We start from the raw sequence: 11,926 nt of genomic DNA, 5'->3' as shown, positions 1-11,926 counted from the left end.
AGATTAATTTCCCTATGGCTTCCACAGGGTGTGAACAGTCTTTACACATAGTTTCAGGCTTTTATTCTGAAAAATTTGCGAGAATGTTCACATCGCGTCAGTGGATAGCTAGGTCTCCAGATTTGTTCATACGTGCGACACAGGAATGAGACCTTTTCTTTCTCTCTTGTATTGAAAAGGCTACCGTCCGGTTGAAATATTATCGATTATTTATTGTAAAAACAACCTGAGGATTGATAATAAAAACATTTGACATGTTTCTACGAACTTTACGGATACTATTTGGAATTTTCGTCTGCCCGCCATGACCTGCACGAGCCTGTGGATTACTCAACAAAACGTGCCAACCAAATGGAGGTTTTTGGATATAAAAATAATCTTTATCGAACAAAACAAACATTTATTGTGTAACTGGGAGTCTCGTGAGTGCAAACATCCGAAGATCATCAAAGGTAATTAATTATATTGCTTTTCTGACTTTTGTGACCAATCTACTTTGCTGCTAGCTGTTTGTAATGTTTTGTCTGCTGAGAGCTGTCCTCACATAAACGCTTGGTTGGCTTTCGCTTTAAAGCTTCTTTTTTATCTGACACGCCAGGTGGATTAACAATAAGCTAAGCTGTGTTTTGCTATATTGCACGTGTGATTTCATGAAAATTAAATATTTTTAGTAATTTAATTTGAATTTGGCGATCTGCAATTCAGCGGATGTTGACGAAAATGATCCCGCTAAAGGGATCGGTATGCCAAGAGGTTTTGCCATTACAAAAACCCATACTGTATCTTTCTATTTTCTAATTTCTCTCCCTCATGAGGGTGGAGGATAATAAACATTTACAGAAGTAATAAGTAATGGTAGACCTACCAATTGAGTTATAGTGATTTTACTGATATTCATTTTGTTGATGAATTATCAAGTGATTAAAGCTCAGAATTACCAAAACAAATCAGTAAAGGAATTACTACAACTGAATTGGCTACACTGGGAAATCATAGAAGACACAAAACACAGTTGGGTCACCTGCACCTGCTACTCCCTTCCACTGGCATACTGTTATGTTCAGCTCTTAATGGTTTTCTTTGTCTTCCTGTCATCTGGTGATCAAACCAGGTGTTAAAACAGTCAGAATCTGGACAACACCTTCCTCTCTCCCCCTCTCTCTCTCTCTGCCTCTCTCCCTCAATCTCCTGGTAATGCCAACTCTCCCAGTTCTTACTGACACCTATCAATGAGCCTCCTCTCTTTTCATTTACTGTAACCAGCATCTCACCACCCGACACCTGACATCCTTGGACGTTGAAAAGTTGTTTAAGTTTGGTCAGTCCACCCTGGCTTTGATGTTAACGTCAACAGTCAGACCGGACTGGACAAAATCTAAACTATAAAAAAGGTCCCCCTGTGAACTTTCCCTTGGGACCATCACACAACATCCAAAGGACTAGTAAAATGAAAGTCCTGAGAACCTCTTTAAAAGGATCTGACATGGTGATGGTCATGGACATGGTGATGGTGACATGGTGATCTCCTGGGAACAAACAGGGAAATAGAGAAAGTTCCCCAAGAGAACATTCCCTTGGGTCCATCACGCAACTTTCTTAGAACTTTATCATAACGTCAGTGGAATAACGTTACGCCAAAACCCTTAAGAGACCTAACGGGAATGTCGTTGAATGTCCTCAGGACATCCCCTGTTTGCTTGGATTCTGTATTGCATGGAAACGAGACTATTTTTGACTGTAGACTGTAGGCTACTAATAACAGCAGCTGTATAGTCTAGCCTATTATGCGTTCTGGCCAGGGTAAAGTGGTAATGTTATGTATTTATAGCCCATTTGTTTGTGAGAAAATGTGAATGGGATCAAATGTGCTTTATATTCAAACTTGGGCTGACTTGGCTACCAATACTTTTTCAATCCAAAATGATGTACTGGAATTTAGCAATAAACACATTACATGTGTACATGAGTATATTTTTTATTAGACCTACAGCTGCAGAGGGCAGGACAACATGATGCAAAACTACATAAAGCAAGCCCTGTGAGTTTTATTGTCCAATCATGTTATTTTCTGTGTCTGTGTGGTTAGGTTACCAGATCAGGAAAAACAATGTGAAATGTTGCTTTAATTCTATTCTGTGGTTGCATTAAATAGAAAACATAACGTGAATTCAGCGATGACATTTGTTTTCTTCATCTTTGAGGCTCCCTGATGAAACAGGGAGCTGACCCCATGGTGTGACAAGGCTCGGCAATGTTAGGATTTTGAAAGTCGTGTAGTCTAGGATGCATGGCATTAGCCAACCTGTAGCGCTGTGTTGAATAACCTGTAGCGGTGTGTTAAAGCGAGTGCTCAGCACCTAGGTAAAGTATGTTTTATATCTGACATTCATTGTTAAATCTCTTGTTCGCAATAACTTTTGCATTGATTGTCATAGAAACATAAAAACAAGTGCTAATTATTTAAAAAATGTCTTGCCTACGTTTACAACATTTGATTTGCATAAAAATGAATGTGTTGATTTAATATAAATAATCAAATCATATAAAAATGCTTTTAAATCTCTTGTTCGCAATATCTTTGCATTGATTGTCATAGAAACATCAAGTGCAAAATATTCTAAAAAGGTTTGGGAAAGACACTGAAAGAAGAGACATATATTTTAATTGGAGAACAGGAAGGATTGACATCAAGAAGAGGACAACAGAATGCAGAGAATATTTCATTATTAATCCTATCTTCATGGCTTCACCCTCTTATTTTATAGTAAAACATTGTCTCTTTCTTAAAAAATGTCAACCTTCTAAGTTAGTTTGTTTTAGTTCTGTAAACCATTTATTAACAGTACATCTATTGAATCTTAATTGCTTAAAACAGTAGGCTGCTTTAAATCTGCATTAGGCAATAAACTCGCATTGCTTATTTTCAAAGCTTTGTGGAAAAGGAAGCACACACCAGTGTGACTTTTGACAATGACATCACAATCCACAACATTAGTTTAGGTAAACAGCTGAAGGATGGGGCGTGTAGGTTACTCATGACTTTAATGAAAATAATCGCGGTACATGAATTAACTGTATATGAAAACAACAAACGAAACGTGATACCTATTAGAGCCTATCTGGTGACTACAACACTAAGACAGGAACAAACACCCACAAAATACAACGTGAAAGTCAGGCTGTCTAAATACGGTTCTCAATCAGAGACAACGACAAGCACCTGACTCTGATTGAGAATCGCCCCAGGCAGCCAAGCCTAACTAGACACACCCCTAATCATACACAATCCCAATTACTACAAACCCCAATACGAAACACAACATATAAACCCATGTCACACCCTGGCTTACCCAAACATACACCAAAAACACAAAATATAATGACCAAGGCGTGACAGGCACTGTGTGTCCATTGCATGACTTAACGGATGTCATGTTTCAAGCGGCACATCAGAATCATTAGTACAGCAAACACTATTAGCAGTCCTCACATCAACCTAACAAACCAAATCCCACTACAGATACCCTGGTCTACAGATACTCTGGTCTACAGATACTCTGGTCTACATATACCCTGGTCTACAGATACCCTGGTCCAGTAAAATGTGTAGGATGAGGGATACAGCATTTCCTACTTAACCAAATTAATCTTGACTTCTGCAGCTTGTTCTGAGCGAGCTTCAATGTGGCGGCCAGGTGGAGGTCTTCCGGGTTGTGGTGTTATGTCTCGGGAACAGGTGTTGTCTCCATAAGTACCTTGAAACAAAACAGTGGTCAGGGCACTGGACAGACAAGGGGACCTATACATTATGTACATCAATAATTGCACACTACTGCACTCTGTAATTACACACCATTTGAAAGAGTAACCTGGCTCTCCTTATTTTGCTGGTCTGTGACCAGCAGTAATATACACAAATACAATGTTCCTCCCTCTACTTAATTTACACACCATCCCACATTTCAAGATAGGAATACTGTTGTTTTGGGCAGGGAAAAGGAGTATGAGCTTGATGCTCTCTCTGCAATCGCTTGAAGAAGACACAGGGGCGGCAGTAATTGAGATCTGGAACCCAAGATGACTGTGGTCACCTGCCAGTGTGATAAGGCACCTGGCAAGCTGGTCCCTAGCAACCAATCGGTTTGGTTAGGGCCAGAGGTGGGAAGGGCCAGTTAAAATGTTTGTCTCTAAGAGAAGGCTGTGAGATGGTGTGCTAAGAGTCACCGGCAGGTAATTGTGTAACATCATTTGCAAAGCTAAAACTTGTATGGCAGTGACGGCTTCAGTTCCATTAAGCGTTTGAATAATTTGGATTTAGTTTGATGTTTCGTTGACAACCCATGAATAATTGATTGAGGATAAGCGATAAATGCATGTTTTGTATGATTTGATTATTTTGATCAAATCAACACCTGAATTTGAACGCAAATCAAAAGGCCAGACCTTTTTAGGATAATTATCACTTATTTTAATGTTATGACAATCAATGAAAAGTTATTTGTGTTCGTATTTATTAGGGATCACCATTAGCCAAGGCAGCAGCTACTCTTCCTGGAGTCCTAACATATTAACTTCTTGGTGACAGGGGGCATTATTTTCACGTCCGGATGAAATGCATGCCCAAATTTTGGCAAAGTTTACAAGTAACTTTTGACGACGCTTTTTGATCCTTCGATGTCGGCTCTTCCTATCAATGTGAAGCAGAATTCACCAAGCGTTGGATTGTTCACCCACTAATAGGGAACGTGAGCTGGGTTTAGACCGTCGTGAGACAGGTTAGTTTTACGTTGCGCAAGTTGGAACCGGTGTTTTTCTGGATCAAACGCGCCAATTAAATGGACATTTTGGATATATATCGACAGAATTAATCAAATAAAAGGACCATTTGTGATGTTTATGGCACATATTGGAGTGCCAACAAAAGAAGCTCGTCAAAGGTAAGCCATGAATTATATTTTTATTTCTGCGTTTTGTGTCGCGCCTGCAGGAAAGAAATATGGTTTCTCTCTTTGTTTACGGAGGTGCTATCCTCAGATAATAGCATCGTTTGCTTTCACCGAAAATACTTTTTGAAATCTGACATGTTGGCTGGATTCACAACAAGTGAATTTAATTTGCTGTCTTGCATGTGTGATTTAATGAAAGTTTGATTTTTATAGTAATTTATTTTAATTTGGCGCTCTGCATTTTCCCTGGCTTTTGGCCAGGTGGGACGCGAGCGTTCCACATATCCCAGAAAGGTTAAGGCATTTACATTACACATAAAACAAAATAGAAAACAGTGTAACATTATTACACCACTACATATCTACAATACAAAATGTATAATACCACCATACAACAATATTACAATCTACGTGTGTAGAGTGCGTGTGCTAGCATGTGTGTGCGTATGCGTCTGTACCTGTATGTGTGTGTCTCTTCACATTGCCCGCTGTTCCATAAGGTGTATTTCTATCTGTTTTTTAAATCTGAGTCTACTCCTTGTATCAGTTACCTGATGTGAAATGGAGTTCCATTTAGTCATGGCTCTATGTAGTATTGTGCGACTACCATAGTCTGTTCTGGACTTGGGAATTGTGAAGAGACCTCTGGTGGCATGTCTTGTGGGGTATGCGTGGGTGTCCGAGCTGTGTGCTAGTGGTATAAACAGACAACTCGGAGCATTCAGCTTGTCAACACTTCTTACAAAAAAGTAGTGATGAAGTCAATTTCTCCTCCACTTTGAGCCATGAGAGATTGACATACATATAATTAATGTTAGCTCGCTGTGTACATTTAAGGGCCAGCTGTGCTGCCCTGTTCTGAGCCAATTGTAATTTTCCTAAGTCCCTCTTTGTGGCACCTGACCACACGACTGAACAGTAGTCCAGGTGCGACAACTAGGGCCAGTAGGACCTTCCTTGTTGATAGTGTTGTTAAGAAGGCAGAGCTGCACTTCATTACGGACAGACTTCTCCCCATCTTAGCTACTGTTGTGTCAACATGTTTTGACCATGACAGTTTACAATCCAGGGCTACTTCAAGCAGTTTAGTCACCTCAACTTACTCAATTTCCACATGATTTATTACAAGATTTAGTTGAGGTTTAGGGAATTATTTGTCCCAAATACAATGCTTTTAATTTTTGAAATATTTAGGACTAACTTATTCCTTTCCACCCATTCTGAACCTAACTGCAGCTCTTTGTTAAGTGTTGCAGTCATTCCATTCGCTGTAGTAGCTGATGTGTACAGTGAGGGGAAAAAAGTATTTGATCCCCTGCTGATTTTGTACGTGTGCCCACTGACAAAGAAATGATCAGTCTATAATTTTAATGGTAGGTTTATTTGAACAGTGAGAGACAGAATAACAACAACAAAATCCAGAAAAACGCATGTCAAAAATGTTATAAATTGATTTGCATTTTAAAGTATTTGACTTTACTCAGACAGTGGCATGTTGTTAGTAAAGTTTGAAAAAAGTAAGGGGCCTAGACAGCTGTCCTGGGGAATTCCTGATTATACCTGGATTATGTTGGAGAGGCTTCCATTAAAGAACTTCCCTCTGTGTTCTGTTATACAGGTAACTCTTTATCCACAATTTAGCATGGGGTGTAAAGCCATAACACATACATTTTTCAAGCAGCAGACTATGATCGATAATGCCAAATGCCGCACTGAAGTCTAACAGAACAGCCCCCACAATCTTTCTATGATCAATTTCTCTCAGCCAATCATCAGTCATTTGTGTAAGTTGAATGTCTTTCCCTATAAGCATGCTGAAAGTCTGTTGGAAATTTGTTCACTGTAAAATAGCATTATATCTGGTCAAACAATTTTTTCCAAAAGTTTCCAAAGGGTTGTTAACAGGCTGATTGGTCGGCTATTTGAGCCAGTATGTAACGAGTGCGCTGAGAGTCAGGAAGCAAGTTCAGGTAGTGAGTGTTTAATAAATAAAATAAACAATGAACACGAAATGCAAACAACGCAACGACATAAAACAGAGTCAATAACACCTGAGGAAAGAACCAAGGGGAGTAACAGATATCGGGAAGATAATCAAGGAGGGGATGGAGTCCAGGTGAGTGTCATTAAGTGCAGGTGATTGAGACGATGGTTACAGGTGTGCGAAATAATCAGCAGCGTGATGACCTAGAGGCCAAACTCCGTTTTCACAATTCCTGACATTTAATCCTAGTAAAAATGCCCTGTTTTAGGTCAGTTAGGATCACCACTTTATTTTAAGGATGTGAAATGTCAGAATAATAGTAGAGAGAATGACTTATTGCAGCTTGTATTTTTTTCATCACATTCCTAGTTGGTCAGAAGTTTACGTACACTCAATTAGTATTTGGTAGCATTGCCTTTAAAAATTGTTTAACTTGGGTGAAACTTTTCAGGCAGCTTTCCACTAACTTCCCACAATAAGTTGGGTGAATTTTGGCCCATTCCTCCTGACAGAGCTGGTGTAACTGAGTCAGGTTTGTAGGCCTCCTTGCTCACACATGCTTTTTCAGTTCTGCCCACAAATTTTCTACAAGATTGAGGTCAGGGCTTTGTGATGGCCACTCCAATACATTCACTTTGTTGTCCTTATGCCATTTTGCCACAACTTTGGAAGTATGCTTGGGGTCATTGTCCATTTGGAAGACCCATTTGATTGCCCCCCATCTAGCATCAGAGTTTGTTCTGTTAGGTGACCTAAACTGGGATATGCTTAACACCCCGGCAGTCCTACAATCTAAGCTAGATGCCCTCAATCTCACACAAATCATCAAGGAACCACCAGGTACAACCCTAACTCTGTAAGCAAGGGCACCCTCATAGACGTCATCCTGACCAACTGGACCTCCAAATACACCTCCGCTGTCTTCAACCAGGATCTCAGCGACCACTGCCTCATTGCCTGTATCCGCTACGGTGCCGCAGTCAAACGACCACCCCTCATCACTGTCAAACGCTCCTTCAAACACTTCTGTGAGCAGGCCTTTCTAATCGACCTGGCCCAGGTATCCTGGAAGGACATTGACCTCATCAAAACAGTTGAGGATGCCTGGTCATTCTTTAAGAGTAACTTCCTCACCAATTTAGATAAGCATGCTCCGTTCAAAAAAATGCAGAACTAAGAACAGATACAGCCCTTGGTTCACTCCAGACCTGACTGCCCTCAACCAGCACAAAAACATCCTGTGGCGGACTGCAATAGCATCGAACAGTCCCCGCGATATGCAACTGTTCAGGGAAGTCAGGAACCAATACACGCAGTCAGTCACGAAAGCTAAGGCCAGCTTCTTCAGGCAGAAGTTTGCATCCTGTAGCTCCAACTCCAAAAAAAAAGTTCTGGGACACTGTGAAGTCCATGGAGAACAAGAGCACCTCCTCCCAGCTGCCCACTGCACTGAGGCTAGGGAACACGGTCACCACCGACAAATCCATGATTATCGAAAACTTCAACAAGCATTTCTCAACGGCTGGCCATGCCTTCCGCCTGGCTACTCCTACCTCGGCCAACAGCTCCGGCCCCCCCCCGCAGCTCCTCGCCCAAGCCTCTCCAGGTTCTCCTTTACCCAAATCCAGATAACAGATGTTCTGAAAGAGCTGCAAAACCTGGACCCGTATAAATCAGCTGGGCTTGACAATCTGGACCCTCTATTTCTGAAACTATCCGCCGCCATTGTCGCAACCCCTATTACCAGCCTGTTCAACCTCTCTTTCATATCGTCTGAGATCCCCAAGGATTGGAAAGCTGCTGCAGTCATCACCCTCTTCAAAGGGGGAGACACCCTGGACCCAAACTGTTACAGACCTATATCCATTCTGCCCTGCCTATCTAAGGTCTTCGAAAGCCAAGTCAACAAACAGGTCACTGACCATCTCGAATCCCACCGTACCTTCTCCGCTATGCAATCTGGTTTCCGAGCCGGTCACGGGTGCACCTAGGCCACACTCAAGGTACTAAACGACATCATAACCGCCATCGATAAAAGACAGTACTGTGCAGCCGTCTTCATCGACCTTGCCAAGGCATTCGACTCTGTCAATCACCAGATTCTTATCGGCAGACTCAGTAGCCTCGGATTTTCGGATGACTGCCTTGCCTGGTTCACCAATTACTTTGCAGACAGAGTTCAGTGTGTCAAATCGGAGGGCATGCTGTCCGGTCCTCTGGCAGTCTCTATGGGGGTGCCACAGGGTTCAATTCTCGGGCCGACTCTTTTCTCTGTATATATCAATGATGTTGGTCTTGCTGCGGGCGATTCCCTGATCCACCTCTACGCAGACGACACTATTCTATATACTTTCGGCCCGTCATTGGACACTGTGCTATCTAACCTCCAAACGAGCTTCAATGCCATACAACACTCCTTCCGTGGCCTCCAACTGCTCTTAAACGCTAGTGAAACCAAATGCATGCTTTTCAACAGATCGCTGCCTGCACCCGCATGCCCGACTAGCATCACCACACTGGATGGTTCCGACCTTGAATATGTGGACATCTATAAGTACCTAGGTGTCTGGCTAGACTGCAAACTCTCCTTCCAGACCCATATCAAACATCTCCAATCGAAAATCAAATCAAGAGTCGGCTTTCTATTCCGCAACAAAGCCTCCTTCACTCATGCTGCCAAGCTTACCCTAGTAAAACTGACTATCCTACCGATCCTCGACTTCGACGATGTCATCTACAAAATCGCTTCCAACACTCTACTCAGCAAACTGGATGCAGTTTATCACAGTGCCATCCGTTTTGTCACTAAAGCACCTTATACCACCCACCACTGCGACTTGTATGCTCTAGTCGGCTGGCCCTCGTACATATTCGTCGCCAGACCCACTGGCTCCAGGTCATCTACAAGGCCATGCTAGGTAAAGCTCCGCCTTATCTCAGTTCACTGGTCACGATGGCTACACCCACCCGTAGCACGCGCTCCAGCAGGTGTATCTCACTGATCATCCCTAAAGCCAACACCTCATTCGGCCGCCTTTCGTTCCAGTACTCTGCTGCCTGTGACTGGAACGAATTGCAAAAATCGCTGAAGTTGGAGACTTTTATCTCCCTCACCAACTTCAAACATCAGCTATCTGAGCAGCGAACCGATCGCTGCAGCTGTACATAATCTATTGGTAAATAGCCCACCCATTTTCACCTACCTCATCCCCATACTGTTTTTATTTATTTACTTTTCTGCTCTTTTGCACACCAATATCTCTACCTGTACATGACCATCTGATCATTTATCACTCCAGTGTTAATCTGCAATATTGTAATTATTCGCCTACCTCCTCATGCCTTTTGCACACATTGTATATAGACTCCCCTTTTTTTCTACTGTGTTATTGACTTGTTAATTGTTTACTCCATGTGTAACTCTGTGTTGTCTGTTCACACTGCTATGCTTTATCTTGGCCAGGTCGCAGTTGCAAATGAGAACTTGTTCTCAACTAGCCTACCTGGCTAAATAAAGGTGAAATAAAAAAAATGTTTAAAAAAATTTGCGATCAAGCTTTAACTGGGACTGATGTCTTGAGATGTTGCTTCAATATATCCTCATAATTTTCCATCCTCATGATGCCATCTATTTTGTGAAGTGCACCAGTCCCTCCTGTAGCAAATCACCCCCACAACATGATGCTGCCACCCCAGTGCTTCACGGTTGGGATGTTGTTCTTCGGCTTGTAAGCCTCCCCCTTTTCCATCAAACATAATGATGGTCATTATGGCCAAACAGTTCTATTTTTGTTTCATCGGACCAGAGGACATTTCTCCAAAAAGCACGACCTTGGTCCCCATGTGCAGTTGCAAACTGTAGTCTGGCTTTTTTATGGCAGTTTTGGAGCAGTGGCTTCTTCCATGCTAAGCGGTCTATCAGGTTAGGTTGATATAGGACTCATTTTACTGTGGATATAGATACTTTTGTACCTGTTTCCTCCAGCATCTTCACAAGGTTCTTTGCTGTTGTTTCTGGATGGAAATGCTGTAGGAATTCTCAACCGGTATTGCTCATTCAGCCGACAGAAACTTTCAACCGGTTTTCCCCATTAAGCAGCTAGTCGGAGTCTGAGGCCGAGCCTTCTCTTGTCTCTACTCCTCCTGTTACGGGGTCTGAGACGCCGAAGCTTCCCACCATTAGCTCTGACAAATTGAAAACCCTAGTCATTGGCGACTCCATTAACCGCAGTATTAGACTTAAAATGAACCATCAAGTGATCATACACTGTTTACCAGAGGGCAGGGCTACCGACGTTAAGGCTAATCTGAAGATGGTGCTGGCTAAAGCTGAAACTGGCAAGTGTAGAGAGTATAGAGATATTGTTATCCACGTCGGCACCAACGATGTTAGGATGAAACAGTCAGAGGTCACCAAGTGCTACATAGCTTCAGCATGTAAATCAGCTAGAAAGATGTGTCGGCATTGAGTAATTGTCTCTGGCCCCCTCCCAGTTCGGGGAGTGATGAGCTCTACAGCATAGTCTCACAACTCAATCGCTGGTTGAAAACTGTTTTCTGCCCCTCCCAAAAGATAGAATTTGTAGATAATTGGCCCTCTTTCTGGGACTCACCCACAAACAGGAACAAGCCTGGCCTGCTGAGGAGTGACAAACTCCATTCTAGCTGGAGGGGTGCTCTCATCTTATCTACCAACATAGACAGGGCTCTAACTCCTCTAGCTCCACAATGAAATAGGGTGCAGGCCAGGCAGCAGGCTGTTAGCCAGCCTGCCAGTTTCGTGGAGTCTGCCACTAGCACAGTCAGTGTAGTCAGCTCAGCTATCCCCATTGAGACCGTGTCTGTGCCTCGACCTGGGTTGGGCAAAACTAAACATGGCGGTGTTCGCCTTAGCAATCTCACTAGGATAAAGACCTCCTCCAATCCTGTCATTATTGAAAGAGATCGTGATACCTCACATCTCAAAATAGGGCTACTTAATGTTAGATCCCTTACT

Source organism: Oncorhynchus gorbuscha, linkage group LG16 (assembly GCF_021184085.1).
Source record: "Oncorhynchus gorbuscha isolate QuinsamMale2020 ecotype Even-year linkage group LG16, OgorEven_v1.0, whole genome shotgun sequence".
NCBI lineage: Eukaryota > Metazoa > Chordata > Actinopteri > Salmoniformes > Salmonidae > Oncorhynchus > Oncorhynchus gorbuscha.
This window is presented reverse-complemented; position numbering follows the sequence as displayed.